This window comes from Hippichthys cyanospilos, chromosome 9 (assembly GCF_059441005.1).
Source record: "Hippichthys cyanospilos isolate Australia breed blue-spotted pipefish chromosome 9, RoL_Hcya_1.0, whole genome shotgun sequence".
NCBI lineage: Eukaryota > Metazoa > Chordata > Actinopteri > Syngnathiformes > Syngnathidae > Hippichthys > Hippichthys cyanospilos.
Genome location: NC_142377.1, coordinates 20,612,064 through 20,632,670, shown reverse-complemented (window position 1 = coordinate 20,632,670; position 20,607 = coordinate 20,612,064). Strand labels below are relative to the sequence as shown.

The 20,607-nt window shown below is 41.3% G+C and overlaps 1 protein-coding gene across 1 annotated transcript in view; it reads right to left on the bottom strand.

Moving 5' to 3' along the window:
- gli1 (GLI family zinc finger 1) overlaps positions 1–20,594 on the bottom strand; it is a 46,542-nt gene extending 25,948 nt beyond the window's left edge. Inside the window, exon 1 of the mRNA XM_088422729.1 lies at positions 20,451–20,594. The gene's annotated coding sequence lies outside the window, so the exon portion shown is untranslated. The remainder of the gene's footprint in view (positions 1–20,450) is intronic.
- Positions 20,595–20,607: the final 13 nt, after the last annotated feature.

Genomic DNA, 20,607 nt, shown 5'->3' with positions numbered 1-20,607 from the left:
TTTTCTACATCGCTAAGGCTAAGTGAGAAGGTTAAGTGATTGCATATACAGTCACTGCAGTGAATATAAAAAGGCTACAAACCCCTGTTCAAACAAAAGGTCTTTTGTAATATGAAAACATGAAGTCCTGACTCCATTTAAAAGGAGTCTGAATCTGATTACTTCATCCTCCATGCAGCCACGTCGCTACTTACTAGAGGCTGTGGACGCTTATAGTATGCAACCAAATATTAATTGCATGCTTGTTCTTATTTGGGTCAGGCACCAAAGCGACTGAGAAAAGTCATAATAGAAATGTTCATTTATGTTGATTTCGAAGAAAAAGTTTTTCCTTCGTCATAAATTCACGACGTACGGTACTGTCTCTCCCCACGTCGGCTGTAATCTATGAAAACAAGCCAGTGCAGAAAATAGTTAGATGAATTTCCATTTGTCAGCCTAAAACTGTCCCGCTGCTCAGTCGAGACTTTCGGATGCTGGATTGGACCGTACCGCGAGTTCTACTAAATTGTCCAGGAAAGACACGCGAAATTCCATGTCTGCTACGGATGAGAATCATAAAAGGCCGGAGCATGTCTCCTTTAACGGCGAGCAGACGTTTGGTATTCATTACCGGCCATAAAAGCTGACAAAGACAAGGCCCGCATGTCGTGGGTGAAGAGACGAGGGGTGCGTTGAAGTGCCTTGGCGAGGCTCAAGCGGCGAGTAACCAAGAGCTGAAGAAGTTTCTTCGTCTGCCAAAGTGGGGTACCTGAAGAGGGCCAAACATTAAGCCGAGGGGTCTACGTTGTAGGACCCTTGGAGAGTTTGTCTTGTAATTGAGTCAATTGTTGCTCTCCTCCTTGTTCTGTTCAAGCTGCCTCAGCAAATCTTGCTTTAAAAGCCTGCCAAATAATTAATGCTCGCTCTCTCTCGCTCTCTCTCCATCCATCTCCTTCTACTCTTCCCCCATCGTCCTCTCCTTCTCCAGCTCTTTCACATCTTTTCTGTTGTCTCTCAGGATAATTGTGCGCTGAGTCAAAGGCGGCCGTTTGGGGGGGGGGGGGAGATCACCCCAAATCTTTTTACAACCACCCTCCCCACCCATTTGTCGCCTTCTCTTGCATTCCCCTCCTTCTTCTTCATTCCTCCTTTTGTTTGCATCGTGGGATGAATTTTAATCACTAGGCACCTTCAATTCCCCCTTTTCCACTTCCTGGTTTATGACTTCAACTGTATGGCCATTACACCTACAAAAGACTTTGGGAATGTGGCCACTTTCTCATTGGATGTTGGGATGTAACGATCATTCAAGACTGAGGTTCTGCGAAGAAAACTTTGATTTTTGCATCCAAGAGAGGCCCTTTACACCATTTACATAAAGATGGAGTCCTGTCTTAGGATGCAATGGAACAAAGTTGTGATGGGTACCAACTGTACCCATTTTGCGTACTGTTCAGTCTATGTACCAAGAAAGTTGGGATATGGCAACAAAAAGGATAGATATATGAATATAAATTGCATTTGGCACATTGCTGATTTGAATTGTTATTAAATAAGGGTCATATGGTACAGATATTTCTAACTAGTAAGTGAAATGCCTCATCTGCAGAGACTGCACCTCTTACTGTGTGGCTGCCTCGCCCCCTTCATGACCTCGTTCAATGTTGGCCATTCACAAAACACGCATCCACCCCTCATCTCGACCATTTATTCTGACGAGGTTTGGAGATGGAGACTTTTACAACAGAGTGAAAAACGAGGCCAAAAACGAGCACTTTACTGACATTACGATGCAAAATACCTTCAATACGCCACTCAATAAAGTATATCAATTAATTAGTCAATACATATACAATATAAATACAGAAAAAAAGCTAATTTGGCTCCATTCTCGTGCAGTGTGTCGCAACGAATGATGAAACTTCTCTGTTCATCAACCTGCTTGTTTTTCATTCAGCTTTGTAGATAGTGCGGTTTTTCCACCCCTGCTGAAATATGTCATCAGTGATTTGAATAAATTACCCACTGTCGCTGGGCGTGAATGCAAATTTGTGACTCAAGAACCTTGGACCAGAACCCCCTGCTACCAGGAATTCAGAAATCCCGGGCTTTTTATTAACGGCGAGACCTGGGGATTATTTCACAGCGGCCAAATGTTTGTTGCGGTCAAGGGGACTGGCGAGGACAGTTTAACGTCGGGGTGGTAGGGGCGATGTAGGGAGGGGTTGACATTGTACTAGTGGAGAGCCATCAGTTTGAAATGCATCATTGGTTTAAGAATACTTTGTTTGCGCAAGAGCTCCTACTGCGGCACCCTTCCCCCCCCTGGAGGAACACGGTTGTCATTCACCAACTATGACTACATAACAGGTGCTCTTAAAGACAATTGCGCTGGGACTAAAGCATGACACAGAGCCGCAGGAATGAGTGACAAAGAGAAAATGATGACCGCCGCAAGAATGCGGTGAAGTGAAAAGGACAAACTTCCTGACAACGACCAGCTAAATTGCGACACAAGCGTGATAGTTTTGGGGTTTTACAAGCTTTGCCTCGTTTCCTGCCCACTGCAAATTTGGCCTACTGTGACCTGCTGTCAGTGAGGATGTTTATGAGGTCAAACAAGGAGCTTTAGGAGAATTGAGCAGGAAAACAGAAAGAATCTGTAGGCCTACGTGTTGTACTGCTTTTTTCATGTAGTGAAACCTTTTTTAATACAAACTATTATAACCTTTGAACAGTGGTTTGCCATAGATGTAGAAAAGCCATAAAATATTTCAGTTTTCCTGTCTGTCTGCCCGCCCGTCCACCGTATCTGTTACATTTAATCTGAAACTCTACTAAAGCCTGAACTACAGTTGCAAAATGTTGACTGATTTGAAAATTAAACGGCTGTTTTCATTGTTAATCAGGATGAAAGAAAGCCAAACTACTTGATCCACATCCTCACTGCCTCGGTGGGCTCCTCTCTCACCCTCCTTGTCAAGTGTTTGTTAGGAAATCCTGAACAAACTGCGGCTGTTTGTCCTCACTTTGTCAATGACGGCTTTTTATAGACTTCTGCTATTGACAATCGCCTGTCTCCCGATGGCCTCGCACACACGCTGGATAACACTGAGCAAATAGGTGTATGTACACAATTCACACAACGCTCTCAAACACTCTCACTGCTTCGCATCTGAATCGCCGCAAAGGGAAGATGGATCCATTAGGAGGATTACACACTGTGTCTTATACTTCGGGGGGAGAAAACCTGCAAACCTGCATGTTGGGAAACAATCTCCAACAACCTTAAACTTTCATTCGATGAATTTCCTTTAGTATTTCATGACAAAAGTGTTGTTAACAAAGTCAAGGCAAAAATATACTGTCAAATTTTTTTAGCCCTTCATCACTCGGGGTATCTCACAAATTCACATTGGCATCCCCTGAACCAAGCGCTATTAGGGCAAGAAAAATCTTCAAACTCAAGGAAATTTCTCCATCTAGAAAACAGGCTCAACAGGCGGCAATATGCCGGAGTGATAAGATAACGCATTGTACTAGAGCTGCAAAATTAATCAAATTCTAATCGTGATCGCGGTATTGGCTGCCACAATTCATTAAACGGATCCTCTGCGATATTAACGTTTAAAAAGCCAGCTATCGTATGTATGTCAAATCAAGCACTTTGTCATCCGCCCACCAGGGGGCAGTGTGAAATGGCTTTGAATTTCCTACCCGATTCCTAATTTATTTGTAGTGCTAGCTGTCAATTGAGACCCATTTTGATAAATCTGATAAATTCAGTTTGTAATGACCTAAAATTTTGACTGCTAATTGATTAAAATTTGCTTAAAAGTAAATAGTGTGTGTGCTTCTAAATAGGGTTCTTTTTTTTCATCGGTTTGGACTCAGCAAGTAAGGTAGCTGTGTTGCCCTCTGTGCCAAATTTTTGCCATGTGAATATTTTTTTCGTTATTTTCTTTCTTTCTTTATTTTAGTTTATTATTATTATTTGTAAGTATCAAGCCTTGAAGACTTGTTTAAAACGACTTGTTTGAAACTGTACTTGAATAAATACTATATATTCAGTTTTGATCGTGTACAAAAGGCAGCAAGAACTGTCGTCAACAATCATACGTGAATAAATAATATGCGGATGTGACTGCAACTATACTTGGCTTATTATTGTAAATGTAAATGAAAAACGCAGGCGGTCTCTTAACCAATCAAATGACTCAGAAGAACAATGTTTTCCTTTCAAAAAGTGTTGCTTGTCATACTGAAAATAGCGACACTGTATAGTTGCGTGTGCGTGATTTGTCCATTTAACTTGACTAGAAGACAGTAGGACTCTCCAGAATCCTTTGACTGCCACTCTCAGTGAAGGAGGGAGGGAAAAAGAAGACGCGAGAAAGAGGGTGGGCACAAAAAGACAAAACGCAAAGGAAGCGGAGCGGTGCTTGTGTGTCAATGGAGGAGATCATGGATGCCAGTAGGGGGCTCAGCCTTTGACACAATAGACCCCCGACTGAGCCGAGACCCTTAATACCCATACACTTATTTCACACATCTTTTCAAAGCACCCCTACAGCCCCAATCCAGTGGCCCACCCCAGCTCCTCGGCCCCCTTTTTCCAGTCTTGATACTGGCCACGCTGACGGCAGCGGCCCACGCGGGGGCCATCGAGACACCTTGTCTTTGTGGATTGGAGGACAAAGGCAATAACTCAGGACAAGGCAGTGAAAGCTTCCTCTGTCCTGGCAGGGAGCTGTTAAGAATGACATCGGCATCAAGTGTCAGCCGTGAATGGGTCATTATCATGTGGGCTGAGGTGAAGTGTAGGGCTGCTAATGAGCCTTGCTATCCAAATCGCGGCATAGCGGCCAGAACATCGGAAGACAATTGACCGGGGAGCCAGTTCGAAGCCGACAAATGAAAATTCAAATACTGCTTGTCTTCACTGGGATACGTTGGGACCTCGGCAGACATTGTACGATGAAACGTACCCTTTCTGATCAAAATTGGAATATCTTTGTTCAAATAAAAAGGAAAAAGTTGTTTATTGTTTTTACTCGTTGCAGAAAATAAAAAGGAGAGGAGTTTTGTTTTTGTATTTAAAAGGACAACCAGTAGTATTTAGTGACGAAAGAAAAGGGTTATTAATAATAAAATATTGAGGCGTCTAGTTTGATGAATTCAAGCTATGAATGTGATGCATGAGTGTAATTTAACAACAACAACATTTTTTTTTCCAGCAAAAAAGAAAACATATTTCAAAAGCTGAGAAGGAAAATTCTACCTCAACATCCTGGGCACCACCAAGGGATTTCTGGCTGCAGCCCAAAAGTGCTGAAGGCATGGTGAAGAAGGGCTTTGTGGCCTTGCTGAGTTTTTGTTTTTTTTTCTTACGGGGACAACCTACGTTTGCCAAGTGGTCGTTTTCCATTAGAGTAGATCAGTAGAGGAAAGTACATCTACTTCAGATTTTTCTGGCATCTATATTAAACTGGAGAGATTTTTCTTAAAACCTGGAACTTACTTTCACTCCTATACATTTTTAAACCTATCTACTTTCTACTTATTTATTACATTACATTATTCACAGTACACATGAATTTTACTAGAAGGTGGACATGAAATGACATTTGTTTTTGTTTTTACATGTGTTTACTCTTCTTGGAAGGAACTCTTAAATCATTAGAAAACTTGTTTATGATATAAGCCTGCCGCTCATCCCCTCAAACGCACGTTTCTTCCGAAGAAAATGACACCATTAAAAATAGTACAACTAGTAACAAGAAGCATTGTTGCAACAAAAAAATAAGGACTACTTTTTGTGCTTCTGTTTTGTTAGTGAGCTGAGAGAAGGCGTTGAATCAACTCTTCAAGTTTTATCAGTTTTTTTCCATAAGTATCTTTAATTCTGATGTGTGATTGCAGATCCAATTCAAATCATTTTTCTGGTAGCTCTTGCAGCCTAGCTTTAGCACCACTAGCTTCTGGTCCCCCGGCTCTAGCGGGCCCCCCTGCCCTACCATTTACAAGGCCCTTCAGCGCCCGGCTGGTTGCTAGACAATGCGCTTGGTTATGTGGGTTATGTAAAGACCCTCGTGCACACAAAAGCCAGTGTGGGTGCCTGTTATGTGGCGCTCTTCAGAGCCCCGGGTCAGTTAGCAGAAGAGCTCTGGCGCTAGCACTCCAAGTGGAGAACGCTTCCTCTCCACTGTGTTTGCAGAGGAAAGAACACCAGTGAATTATCTGCTCACCGTTAATTTCGCTTCCCCCTCAACTGGCAAAAAAAAAAAAAAAAAGCCAAACAGACACACACACGCCACTTGACAGAGGTTAAAACAAGATGCTTGTTGACCCAGAGACATATTGCAGCTTGGATTTGCGAAGCCTGCATTTGTTTGCTTGTACTTAGAGTACACATAGTTTCATTAAGTTCAGGAAATACCAATTAGGAGTGTTAGGAGAGTGGCGTTTAATTATTTGCTTTTTTCATGTTTCTTTTGTTTCTTTCTTTTCCATCAATTTTCTGTTGGTCTCAGCTGGAGCTTAAAGCATTTCTGCTGACCAGGCAAGAGGCACAGGTGAGTCGCAATTCACTGCATATACAATGCTACTAAGTCTTTTTTTTTGGGGGGGGGATCAAGGGTACTTATCAGAGTAGTTCTATGGCAAAATATTTTTTACTTGAGGCAGATGTGCTCACTACTGTAGCTGCCTGAAGTGCATATATTAGCATGATTGTTGTTTGTCTAAACTAGCATAGATTAACAAGTACGTTTTATTGGTGTGCATCTGTGTATGTGTGTGGGACAAAAACGGCCCTCCCGGCAATGACTCGGTGGTAAGCCACACACCACAAATGCATCAACACTCCACCCCGATGGCTGACCAGCATTACGCTGAAGTAAATCCACTTTGAAGGCAAGCACATTCGATGACACGCTAATGAGAGGCATTCTTGTCTGTCACAGAGAATGAGCTAGCACGATTGGAAATAACTGGGTTCTCTTCTTTATTTTCCATTGCATAAGGTGAGGTAAACATTTTAACATCTACTGAAAGTTTCCTAGATGCTGCTTCCCCTGAGTGGAAACGCTGTGCACACATTAGGCAACCTCAGCTACGTCGTGCACATTTTTTCATCAGAAAATCACCCTTCAGAGACACATCTCAGGAGCACAAACGTAGCGGGCTCTTCAATACCAAAGGTTTGGGACAAGTTGCGGCATGCAAGTGAGCTGCTTGCAAACAGAGCGCCCCGTTGCCCTCCAGGCTCTGTCTCGATCCCACAGGAAGCCAGAGTGTGAGCCAGGACACACAAGGCGAGCAATGGTGGGCTCGGGGGAGGGGCGGCGAGAGCTTTTGAGACAGTTAAGGACCAACTGGCTCTTCGCTGACTGCGTGGAAAGGAATCTCGTCAACTTGTCAGTAACCTTGTCGCCTTGCTGTTAAAAACAATTGGTTGTGCCTGTGATCCAATTTCGCCCTTTTACAAAATTCAAGCCATGCAAGTCATTTGGCTGACTTTTTTTGCTTTGACCCGTGTACACAAACTTGAGATATGAGCGCCATATGGTGGTGGCAAACTCAATTGACCTCACTTCTAACTGCTACTCAGTAGGGCAAACAGTGAACATTTCACCCAAAAAGAAGCTTTAAGTTAATTAATGTAGAATTTTACAGGGATGCATGTCTTTTTTGCCCGGTGATAGACCATGCATGATTTTCGGGGAGCTACAGCATGAACACCTTTGCTGATGTATAATCGTCTTAATTTGCATACCGCAGTTTCATGAAAGACAGATTGACAGTGCCTGAAAACACTGACAGTGGAAGAAGATATGATATTTGCAAAATATTTTGCTGGACCAAACAAAAAAGGGCCTGGATTCTCCCCGGCTTCCTCACACATTCCAAAAACATGCGTGGTGGGTAGATTGGACGCTCTAAATTATTCTTAGTGTGGTTGGGAGTGTGAAGGGTCATTTGCTCTGCAATTGGCTGGCAACAGATTCAGTGTCCATTGCCTCCCACAAGACAGCGCCCTCTAGTGAGTATAAGCAGCTATAGAAAACGGATGGATGTACTGTATATAACGAAAGGTTTATTAATTTATTTATTGACATATCAACCAATAAAATGGAAGATGGAAGTCTACTTATTTTAAGAAGTAGTTAATTTCGTGAAAAACATCAATCCAGAACTGAAAACAGCCACAAAACCGTGTTCTCCTTTTCCCCCTCTATGGACGCTTGATTGCAACTGATTACACAAACTTCATCGATCATAGAGCACCAATAATCGGCACAGCTGTCCAATGACGTCACAAACTCACCCAATTCGCATGGCAGAAGGCAACGTTCAACAGAAAGATTCTTAAAGAAAGTTCCTTCAACAGACTTTGATCATTCAGGTATTGTTCTTCTGCTGACTGAAATAGCCAGAAGAAACGTTCCTCTCACCACACAGAAAATACAAAGCAACACACATACACACACAACCTCTATTCTGAGCCTTTTAATGGACTACAGGTGCTGCCTAATAAGGGCCAATAAATGTGCCGCGGCAGAGCAACTGCCATGTCGCTCGCTGAATAGGAAGAACAGGAATGTAATGGTAGTAGACAAGGGGGTCGAATAGAATCAGGATCGAGAAAAGTCAAATAAATTGCAAAGCTGCTTGGAGGACAATGCTGGTCCACGCACACTTCTTGTGAGACACACACTAGAATTAGATGCGATACTACGCTTCTTTTCTTTTTATTATCGCATTCTGGGTAGTAGTAGGAACACTTGTTGTATTCAGGTATCGGCCTGATCTTACTTATCATATTAATTAATGCTACATTTGCTTTTATCTAACGCCTCAGTGTTTCCTCAACATTCATTTGGCGGTGACAGCCCGCCATGCCAAAAACCTGGCCGTCGCAGCTAGGGTGACCAAAATTGTGTCGTCTGAGGTCATGCTTTTGTTAAGTAGCAGAAACTGTAATTAAGCAGTACTAATTTTAACAGTAGTAATGATAATATTAACATCAGTACTACCAACAGTAGCAAAAATTTCGGTTCTTGTAGTCATCGGAATTATGGTAAAAGTATAGTTTTAGTAGAAGTTTAGAAATAGTCGTAATAGTAAATGAGAGTAGTTGTAGTAGCAGTAGAATTAGCATTAGCAGGAGTTGAAGAAAAAGTGATCGTAGTACCGTATTTTCCAAACCTAATTTTTCACCTAAAAGCCAATTTTTTTTAAAAAGCTGATGGTGCGCCTTATAATCAACTTATATATGGATCAATATTGCGATTGAGATTCGTACATGGGGAATGAAGTGATAAAGTAAGCTTTACCTGTTTCTTTTGTGTGTTTACAGTTGAACAAGGTTGGTCGTATTGACATCGAGTTATTATGCTATTGAGAGTTTACAGGTATTATTTGAGTTATTATTGTTATTACTTTGAGTATTACTATAGTGTGATTGAAAAAGTTTTCAAATATGTCATGAATTGAGGGTGCGCCTTAAAATCCGGTGCGCCTTATATATGGAAAAAGTTTTCAAATGTGTCATTAATTGAGGGTGCGTCTTATATATGGAAAAAGTTTTCAAATGTGTCATTAATTGAGGGTGCGCCTTCTAATCAGGTGCGCCTTATAGTGCGGAAAATACGGTAGTGGCATTCAAAACAAGAGTAATTGCATAAGGTAGTCGAAGCACATGGTGCGCGATTCCCAGTTGTGATCATGCGCATTCAGCTGTGTGCTGCGTTCCTAAACGAGCAGCCGACCTTTTATTTTACCACCAGAGAAAACAGAAGGCCTCTCACAGTGTCTTGGGCCAGCACAAATCTCCAGCAGTACGGCTTTTGCAGCCGCCAAACGCGTGCTCTTAGCAGGTGCGCCACCGAGCAGGCTCCTGCGCTGTGTTAAAGCAAGCCCACCACGTGAACCCCCCCCCCCCCCCCCCTGGAAGAAATACAGCGAGAGGAGCAACAAATACAGGAGGAGGAGCTGACACAACAACAGCTGTGACAGCCGCATTGTCATTCCAACATTTGTTTCTCACCGAGTGCAGGCAAAGGTCACGGCACGGCATGGAACCAACCTCTGGATCGCTACTTGACATCAGTTCCAGAATTTGTTACATTCTTAGAGACTTCGCTCAAGACCTTTGCTTAACATTGAGAAATTAATTTTGGAGCAAGATCCTGAATCATGTTTTCATTTTTAACTCAGATTTTTTTTTAAAGGGTGTTTTGTCTTTTATGTTTGTGAGCTGAACTTTGCACAAATTGAATTATCATCAAGCCATGCATTTATTTGCGAAAATCCTTGTCAAAGGCTTCAAGAAAACACCATTAATTCAAAAAAAGAATTCCAAATTTCAGAGCTTGATTTTTACTTAATGTTACGTGGTTATTACCAAGACCGGTTAAGTTATCTCATTGCTTACTTCCATTTTGACTTTTAAAGGTTTTGGTTCCATCAACTCAAGCATGAAAACTATCAAAATATTTTACATAAAAATTTAAAGAGAGATTTGAGCCCAGGAAGAAGTCATGTTGCGATTCCAGGACAGTTTTTCTTATTTGTTAAAATTGAAATACTGTATCATTTGTGACACTAAGGAAGTTTTACTGGTCTTCTTGCTCTAAAATTTTAAGTAAGGCTGTGTGGAAGGATAAGACCTGGTCCAGGTCCAGGAGTGAATGCATTTGTTTGTTTTTTTCACTTTTGTTGATTTTTGCGTTTATTAGCGACATTAGCGGATTATGAAGACGTTAATTTGGTGTTGTTTGGAATCATGTAGCCATCTTGGGTTTTCTTTGGTCACATCCTGGGCTGTTTTGAGCAATTTCATGAAAAAACTATTTTAAAATGTTGCAAGAGGAGAATACATATGAAAGAAAAATCTTTTGGGGGGTTCTTTGGCAGAGGCGTGCTCTTTTTTGAGGGCCGCTCCAGGTTTGGTCCTCCCCCACCGCAAACACACATTCCACAAGCACACTCGCTCTCCTCAATAGTGCGGTGGCGGTGTGGAACCCACAGCGGCCGTCACACCTGTGTCCATCTAGTCAAAACACGTATGCCGTATTCCTGCAGAAACGACCTGCGGGAAGCTTTGTGTGTGGCCAACTACAACACTGCGATGGCTGCGTAAAAGCAGGCAACTGTAATTTGCCGTTGACATTAAATATACCTTGATGGTTGGTATATGGTGGTAAAAATCTCCAAGATGGGCAGGAAGCAGTCTGCTTTGCACATGCGATATGGGTGCAGTGCTTGGTTGAGCACGTTTTTTGTTTGTTTGTTCTTTAAGGGATGCGTGTTTTATGTTGAAGCCCATGTAATCAAACGAAGAAGGCATTTTTACTAGCTTGTTTGGCGGACAGGAAATGAGGGCCCTCCTCAGTGTAATTAATAGGCACAATTATGTAATCGGGGAGTGGCCTGCAGTTTTCTACAAATGGGACCAGATGTGCCCCCCCCCCCCCCCCCCCCCCCCCCCCCCCAACCCACTCCAAAGAAACACCCGCATTCATTTGCCCAGATCATTTACAGTGGGGTCAACGCTGGTGCTCGACCCACTTCGGCCGTTTTATTCCTTCTCTTGTAAATAAAGGCCGTGTGCTTTACAAGACTTGCAATAACCATAATACCTTCAGAGTCAATTAGCAGCCAGATGCAAGAGATGGCAGTCTGTGAGGAGGAGGAAACACCGGTGTGCCGTGTAAATTTTATGGAAATAGAGCGTTTGGAACATCGGAATGTGAATTTTGTGACGGCAAATCACCAAAGCCGAGTCGGACGCTTTTAGCGCGCGGATCTTGAATCTTGGTTACGAGTGACGATAGAATTTTCCTTCAGTGAACTTTTTGTGAGCTGAGGTGTTGAATTTTAATATGTGAAAGATATGAAGCATTCCCAATAACGTTGATATCAAATGGTAATTTTGACATTTCAAATTTTGTTTTGTTTGATTTTGTTTTGTATTCTTTTAGTAATTTTCGTGATATGAAGGGGAAAAAAAACTACCGAAGCGACCGAGTCTTGTAAGTTTCACCGTATTTGATAAATGACAATAGATTTCCCCTTGGTGTTTGTGGTATTTTTAACAGATCTGTTTCGTTTACTGTTGAGAGCAGTGTCACCAGTATCCTATGCTGGAACTTGTGGCAAAGTGCTACTTGTGTATTCCTGCCACATGAGTGCCATCTGAAAGAGTATTTCCAACTGCTGGGGACATTAACGCAGTAAAGAGCCAGCTTGAAGTGAAAAAACGTGACATTTTTTTTTTGAAAAACAATGTTTAACGTGTGCTCAGAGATGTCAATGATGGGCGGCTTTTGAAAAAGAAAAAAATTCTTCTATTTTAATGATTTCCTTCTGTTAGTTTCAGTCATTTGAATATATACGCTATAGATTTATTTATTTATTTGATCAAACTTTGTCCAATATGCGCAATACGCTGTATCGCAATATATCGCAAAACACTTTGAATTCCCAATACCCAGCCCTAGTTCAGACATTTGGATAAACGAGTCATTTATCAACCTATTCCTAGTTTTATGTACGTGGGTTTCCACTTTCTGTTTTGGTTTCAAATGCAGACTTGATAGGCCAGCTTTAGCCTCTTGCTGATTTTTAGCTGCCGTGTGTTTGTCACTTGTGATCAAAAAATGTCTAAAAATACTTTAGCGGTCCAATGTTCCTTACGTGATAAAATTGAGTCTACTGTTGTCGTTAATTGCTGTTCTTTCTTGCCATCATGTCTCGATGAGGGCTCAAAACAAACAAAACAAAATGCCGCCATGCTGTCCTATCTGATCAAAGTTATGATCTTTTCTCTTTTTTTTCAGTCCAAACTGCTGGATCCAGGCAGCGAAATACAAACCGTGAAAGATACAACGAGGAGGGGAGCGGGAGCGATAGTAGTGTAAAACGACAACGGAAAAACGTGTTTAGTCAACAAGCGTCAGAAAGTCAAGCCAAGTGTGCGGGAGTCAGGCGGGGCCGGCCGGGGCCAGGAACGCTTGACTTGGAAATGCGCTCCGGCGGGGGAAAAAAAGCAGCCGCGCTCCCCGAGCGGCCGGGCCAGCAGTCGGCAACTTTCCCCCTGCTTTTTGGCTCCGGCGTCATGCCTCCCTCCCTTCATTCCTCCCTCCCTGCAGCCCACCCAAGAAGAAGCGGCAGCAGCAGCAGCAGCAAGCCATGGGCGTACACTGGAGCGGCTGCACATTTGAAACAACATGCATCTCACTCTCACTGTCAATGCTTCGTCCCTTTCCAAGACATACTATACTTAATACGAATGGAAAGTTTGGTCTCATTCAGAGCCAATCACAGTATTTCTTTTACTTTTTTTTTCCCCTTGTGGACGTAAAGAAAAGGGGCTCACGCCCACTCTTTCGTGGCAATCCTTGAAATCCTCAAAAGCTTTCATGACAGTGTAAGCAAAAAGAAAAAAAAAAATTTAGACACCCATCTACTTTGGAATCTGATTGAGAGCGATTTGGACAAATTCCTCAGTAGGAATTTGGCCCAGGAAATCACGCAAAGTCCTAGCTTTAAACCAAAATGGCCAACTTCCTGTTCATTTTCACACATGGGTTCCTAAGACTATCGAGTTTTACGCGGATCAGTGAACGTTTGAACATAGTTTTTTAACGGTCGAGACGATGTTGCTGAGTGACTTTCACGTGATTGCGTTCGGGACCCCACAAATTAATCTAATTTCTTACATTACACAAGTGTGCAATGTGTAGCAAATTGCATTGAAAGCGACAAATTTCAAATACTTGAAAATGATCATCAGACTTTGATGCCATTCTCCACACATTCAAAAAAAAAGATCATCTTATCTACACAGCATACTTGCGTTTGATTGGGGCTCGTTTGGGTAAATTCCCTTGTTTATCAACGTGCGAGTTCTGGAATTTGCCAAAAATGTCATCTTGGAACCAAAATGACAGCGTTCAAATAATTAAGACGTCTTCCTACAGCGCATCCTGTTATAATAGACAGTCAGTTGAAAACTTTGCTGTCCTTCCCCCAACATTGACATTCCCCACAATTAGATGTAATCTTCCAAAAGCATCATTTAAAGTATTCGTAGAATCCAACATAAACCCTAATTCGTGTCAAAACAGAAATCCGAGTCACGGCCATCAGCCTTAAACTCCCGAAGCGTCTTACTTTGTAAATCACTGGCACATCATTTCAAGGTGTCAGGTTTTCCGTGGAATCATCCCGGCACGTCCGTAACATTCCGCGTGGAGCCTCCAGGCTGGCAAAAGTCTGTAGAAAGGGCGTCGGCGCAAACGCGTCACGGTCATAAATCTTAGGACGCTTGACCCGTGGCAGGTTGACATGCGGGCGTATCGGTGACGGCGGTCACAAGTCACGCGTTCCAAGACTTCTTGTTATGGCATGGGATCTACTCGACGTGGCGCCAGCCAGGCACGCCGCTTGATGATTAGATGGGTAAAAAGAGGAAAATGAGTCCAAATGATGAGACGATAAGATGTAAGGACAGGTGAAAATGGGATAGATATTCAACAATTTTTTAAAGTAAAAAAGTCAGAAAATGTATTCGATAAAATCTATCTTTACTGGATGAGCACAAATCCAAAAAAAATCATTACAAATAAATGTAACCATCTCTATTTATTTCAAACATAATTATTGAAATGTCGCCCAATTCTAAGAAAAATTAAGGCCCCAAATATCTGTCCCGAAATGAGGAAAAAACAAAAACTGTATATTTTTTTTTAATCCGTATTTATCAGAAGAAAATGTATCATTGTAAATTCAGGATTTTTTTGCACATTTGCATGCACAGATGCCCAGTTAAGATTTTCTTATTTAAAAGATTCCAAGCACTGAAAATGTCATAAAATGGGAGATGTTAAATAAAAAAGTTTTAAAATGCATAAACAGCACTTCAACCCATTAGCAAGTGATTGAAGACAAATGCTATTACAACACATGTAGACACAAAATCTGTGCGCTCAGTCATATCTTCTTTATCTTGTATGAAAAACGACTAATATTTGTGTAACATTGTAAGCTGAGACGAATTTAGATATCCCACTAAACACACAAATAAAAAACAGCAAAATACCTACGATACGTACTACGATGTGAGAGAAATTACTCTGTGATTCTTGGTGTTATATCATTACCGTATGTTTTATGAATTACTCTATTATTGAGTTCTAGCTTTCCTCAGTGAAATACACAATTTTTGGCGGGCTGACACGGATTCATGTCGTTTATATTTGTTTCAATTGGAAAAGGATTTATTGTACAATACTGACAGCAGCAGTGTGTTATATCTTCAACGTCAGCGCCATGAACTGCTAACGTGATTCTGTACACTGCGTGCACATTAAAAGAGGAACAGCATGTTGAGGAAAGCTGCCAAGTCAATGATGTTATCTCCTCTCAGTTTGCACGCTTGCTGGCCGGCAAGCTCCGCAGCAAGATGCGAGTGCGTCTCAGCCTTCCTCTGCTGTTAAAATGGCATCTTTTGAAATTGCTTCTTGATGTCACATTAACCGAATCTTTTATCATGTTTGAGTCAAACTTTTTTGCTGTTGTATGACACACTCAAAAGTAGTGCAGCTGCATAGGACTGAAGATCTTTTTTTTTTTTATTTGTTGTAACTCATGGCTCTTTGTTGGAGCTCGAGTGCTTTTGCATGTTATTCTGCGAGGATAAAGAATACATGCTTGTGATTTTTTTTTTATGTTACGTATATGTGTTACCTTTACCTATTTATAATTAATGCAATGTTACCTATTTGTAGGAAAAATGTAAAGTATCTTTTTAAAATGTTTCCTCTATATATTTAGCCATTAGTTGCAATGCTGATAGGATAGATCAATAAGACCAAAGCACATTGGTTAACAGTTTCATGGAGTTAACGCCATCTTGTCTGCACCTTCACCATTTTTGGATATCCGACAAAAAGAAAAGCAGTGGTAAAAAAAAAATAATCATAAATGGGTGGACTTTGTGTGTTTATATGCAAATGTTATGCTAATACTTCAACCCATACACATCAAATGCTTTAAAATATAGGAAATTTGTGATCGTGAAACATGTTTGCAAAATCACGTGATAACATCATCATGTTTTGTTCAGTGTGCTTAATTTTGGGGGGTTACTGTGATGATCTTTGCTCTGATTCAGTGCAGCCCTGTGGAAAGGAACAACTCAAGGCTGTAAATGCATATCTTGCGGCCAAATCCAAACAAGACTGAGGAACTTGCCACCTGGAGTCTGCTTTATGATATACCGTATGGAGCTAATGTACTGTACTGTATAATATCAATCACACATACACACACACACACACACCAGCAGCTACCATGTACGCCCACACACATCCAAATGTTGCTTGAGGCGCATGCTTGAACAGAAAGCAGAATATGTACCGTGATAAGATACAATCAAAATCTAGCTTCACCTTAAAACACATACTCCGCACTGTATGTTGCAATTCCCAATCCCAATTATGAAGAGTAGATCGTTCAAAAATGTTTTCTAGAAAAACAGAGCCCAATTTTTAATCGGACCTGATAGAGTTTCAAAACGCATTTATATATGTCTACAGTGTGCAATGGTAGGTACAGTGGACACCCAGTTTACGACGTCCCTGCCTTACGTTTTTTTCACCTCACGACGTGGACTGTCACATTTTTCGTCCCCTCTTTATGGCATTTTTGCCGCTTTGTGACATCAACAACTGTCATGACCTCAGGGCTTGACTGTGTTTATGTTGTTTGACACAACAAGCTCAAGTCACATCACTCAAAGTAAATAAATCCTTTATATATTTTTTTATGACGTTATTTAACTGTATACATGTATAAGTAGCATTTACTATACTATTTTGTTACCTATTTTTAATATGTATATAAAATGTTGATGTTTTAACCTGGGGTTTTATACGTATTAGCTACCTACCATTGGTTTCTATTGCCTGCCATGCGACGATTTCGCCTTACGATCCCAACCCCGGAACAGATTAATTTCCGGATTACTTTAGCGGATTACGGATTAATTTAGCGGGGGTCCACTTCATACAGTAGTATCATATTGGTGAAATTAGTGTCATTATATGATGAATGTATCTTTTTTTTCTTTCTTTTCAATTCATTATTAAGAATTGGATGTTTTTCTCTTTTTGATAACTGGATACTTACTCCTTTTATTTATTTATTTAGTAAATGGAATTTCACTTATAGCAACTGGGGGTTCAGTGTCTCGCTCAAGGACACTTAGACATGGTCTTGATGGTCGGGGGATCGAACCCAAGGCCTTTCGGTATGGGAGACGACCACTCTACCGCCGAGCCATGTCGCCCCGACATTCACGTTAAATGTCCATTGAGTCATTTTATTTGCCATTTATTCTTATTTGACTGTTTTACGATCAGGATTTTTTAAATCTTTATTCCTAGCAATATTTATGAGTATTCGGAAAAGATCGTTTCAATTCCCATTGTTTCCTAAGAGAGCCTTCGCTCTGGTTTTCATTTGCTTCAGTTTTAGTCGAAACTATTGAACAAGAATCCAAACGAGGTTCAACTGTGCGAGGCATTTTAAAATGTATTTAAATGCACTTCCCAGGATGACTAAGAGCAGTGTGGCCACCTCTGTCGACAAATAACTTTTCCGTCATGAGCGGGATGGGACTAAAGGGAAGCTCGCACTGTATCCCCGTGCATGGTCGTCACCGCCTCCTCTCTTCTGTCCAGGCATATTTTTTCGAACGGACAGACAGCTGCTATTAAAGCCTGATTGTTTCAGGTTCACAGGGTGTGAAAGGGCCTGATTGAGCGGCTGTGATCCCAGTGAGGGTGGTCTCTCTCTCTCTCCCTCCCCCTACTTAGTCTTACTCTCTCTGGCTAGAAGATTGGAGGAAGAAGCGTGTTGGGGGGGGGGGGGGGGGGGGGGGTTGCAAGATTGCAAGCGTCACGTGACATGTTTCGTCCCAAAATGGAATGTGGACAAAAACACACCGCTAGTTGCCGTCTGCCTCCCGCGTCACGTGATCCACACACCCTCTGCGATAACTTCCTCTACCTTACACGCGCATGTGAAGCCTCCAATCAGTACTCTGTATGCTGATAAGTGACTTATCTTGGTGTCTGATAAAAGCAGAGTGGAGGCTTCTTTCTTCTAATAGGAAGACGACTCCTTACTCTGTGTGCTCTATTTGTTTAAGACAAGTTCCTATTAGGGAGCCTTTTGGCCTTAACACGCTTGATAAAGACAAGGAAGCCCCACCTCCCAAACACACACACACACATACACACACCCCCACTGAGCTTTTCACATGTGGCCAAAGGACAAGTGCACCCTTCATACTGTCCCCTAATTTCACCCTCAACCTTGAACGAAGAGAACAAAAAGTCAACATTAAGTCATTTTGAACTGTTACGTATGATGTCAATCAAAACAAGGCTGGTGGCTATTTTTGTTGCCTAGGTAGTCTTTCTAGTGTACAGTAGTCTGTTGACACATTATTTACTTGTCAAGTCAGTGAGCAGTAAGAGAATAAACCACCCATATCTTTGTTTTATTCATCTATGTATCTTTGATTTGCCAATGGTACCACCGGTAGCAATGATGGTAAAAGACCAGTCCAGAAATGGACTTCTTTGCGCAAAACAGCTAAACACAGCAGAGAAACGAAAAAAAAAAAAAAAAAAAAAAACGGGATGCCTCCCAAATGAGTCTTTTGAACTCTTCATTGATGTAAGCTTATTGTTACATTTTATTGTGATGGCAGCTAACTTGTTGTTATACTTTTAGGGCTGTTAGGAATGTTTGCTTTTTGGTACACTAAAATTACACAAAATGTTGTCATCGCTGGTCAAAGCGAGTGAGTGCTTTATTTTTATGGAACAAAAATTGTAATGCTGCTTTTACAGAACTTTTGGGGAAAACTAAAGTTGCAAAATTCATAGTTCAAATTTAAATTAGATACCTATGACCCATATTTAGACAAGTGCATTATTGTTTTGACATTTTGGTATAAACAGAGGTTAACTTTTGCAAAGTTTCATTGCTGTGTAGTATACTGAAGTGCATTTTCTTTGGCTTTTGGGGGACAAAAACATAGTTACTCCCTCAGCCAGACCGAGTGCGGTATTGTTTTGACATGATTGCATGAGGAACGGTTAACTTGCGAGTTAACCTTGCCACATCTTTTTGGCAGACAAGTTGTGAAAATGTTTTACCTTGATTTTTTGGGGGGGAGGATCTTATATTTGCAAGAAAATTCTTCTCACATCTGTTCGGCATTTTAAGACATAAGTCCTTCATTGTTTGGAAGTTACAGAAGAGAAACTAGTAAACTTGTTCTTGCTCTTGTATCGCAGATGTTAAGATGCTTTTTCTTTGTTTTTTGTGAACTATTAAAGTTGTATAAAATGCTGAAATCTCACAAACGTATTTTAGCTTTGAATGTGTTCACCGTTTTTTTTTACGTTTTAGCATAGGCAGCGATTAACTTGTTAACAGCAGGAAAGATGTTAAAATTCTTCTTTTGACTTTTGAGTTACTGAAGTCCTTGAAAATGCTGTTAAAACCCCCCATCAAGCAGCTCACACCTGTGATAGATGGCAGTGATTTATTGTTTTCACTTTTTAGCATACAGTGGATGACTGCAGTAAAATTGCTACATTGTAAGAAGTTAAAAAGTGGTGTGTACACTCTTTAACTTGTTTTAACACTTGCATGACATAAATCTGTGACAGCTTCAGAAGAGGCAATTTGGAGAATCTTAATTTTCACACGTTGTATAACTGCTTGCCATCTGTTCCAAGGGTGAAATGCGCTTTTTTTTCTTTCTTTCTCTTATGTTTGTACAAGTCAAGAACACTTAAATTGTAACTCAACAAGGCTTTCATGATGGCATCGGTTTGATAGATTTAGTGAAATCCCATGCTCCTCGAATGCATCTCCTTGCTGTTTGAAAGCAAACCAATTGAGTTATCTCGATTGCATGTGTACATACCATCCAGCCCACACGTCTCTGTGTGTGTGTGCGCTTGCGTGTGTTTAGCACTTTTGTAGTAAATAAATTAGTGCTCTATTGAGTACCGTGTTGACACTCTTGGACTGGAGGGAGAGCGTCCTAATCTGTCCACAGATTAGATTAAAACCCTCTTCCCTTCAAATGAGGCCTAAATCTAGAAGTTGTGCACATCTTCAGCAAGACAGGAGTGTGTTTTAGAAAGGGGTGGGGGTGAGGGGTAAAAAAAAAAAAAAAAGTGGGAGGGAAGGAGAACACATTTGGGAATTATATTGGCACCTCAAGTATTTCAGGTTACACGGAACAGCTGTTGGACACACACAGGCAGACAAACACTCCAATTGATGGACCCCCACCCCCCAAAAAATTCAGCAATTGAAGGCACTCCATCACACGAAGAAGTGATGCAGAAAAAAAGTTATCCGCTTACCTCAGCCTGCATCAAACTTGCCCCGAGTCCCTGGAAGAGCTTCCCAAGTTCCACTTTTTTTCTCCTTGTGATTTCGGATGAGAGAAATCCGGGTTGTTTCTCCCACGCACGCGCGATGTATCCACTTAGTGAAAACTTTCCCTTTTCTCTTCTTTTT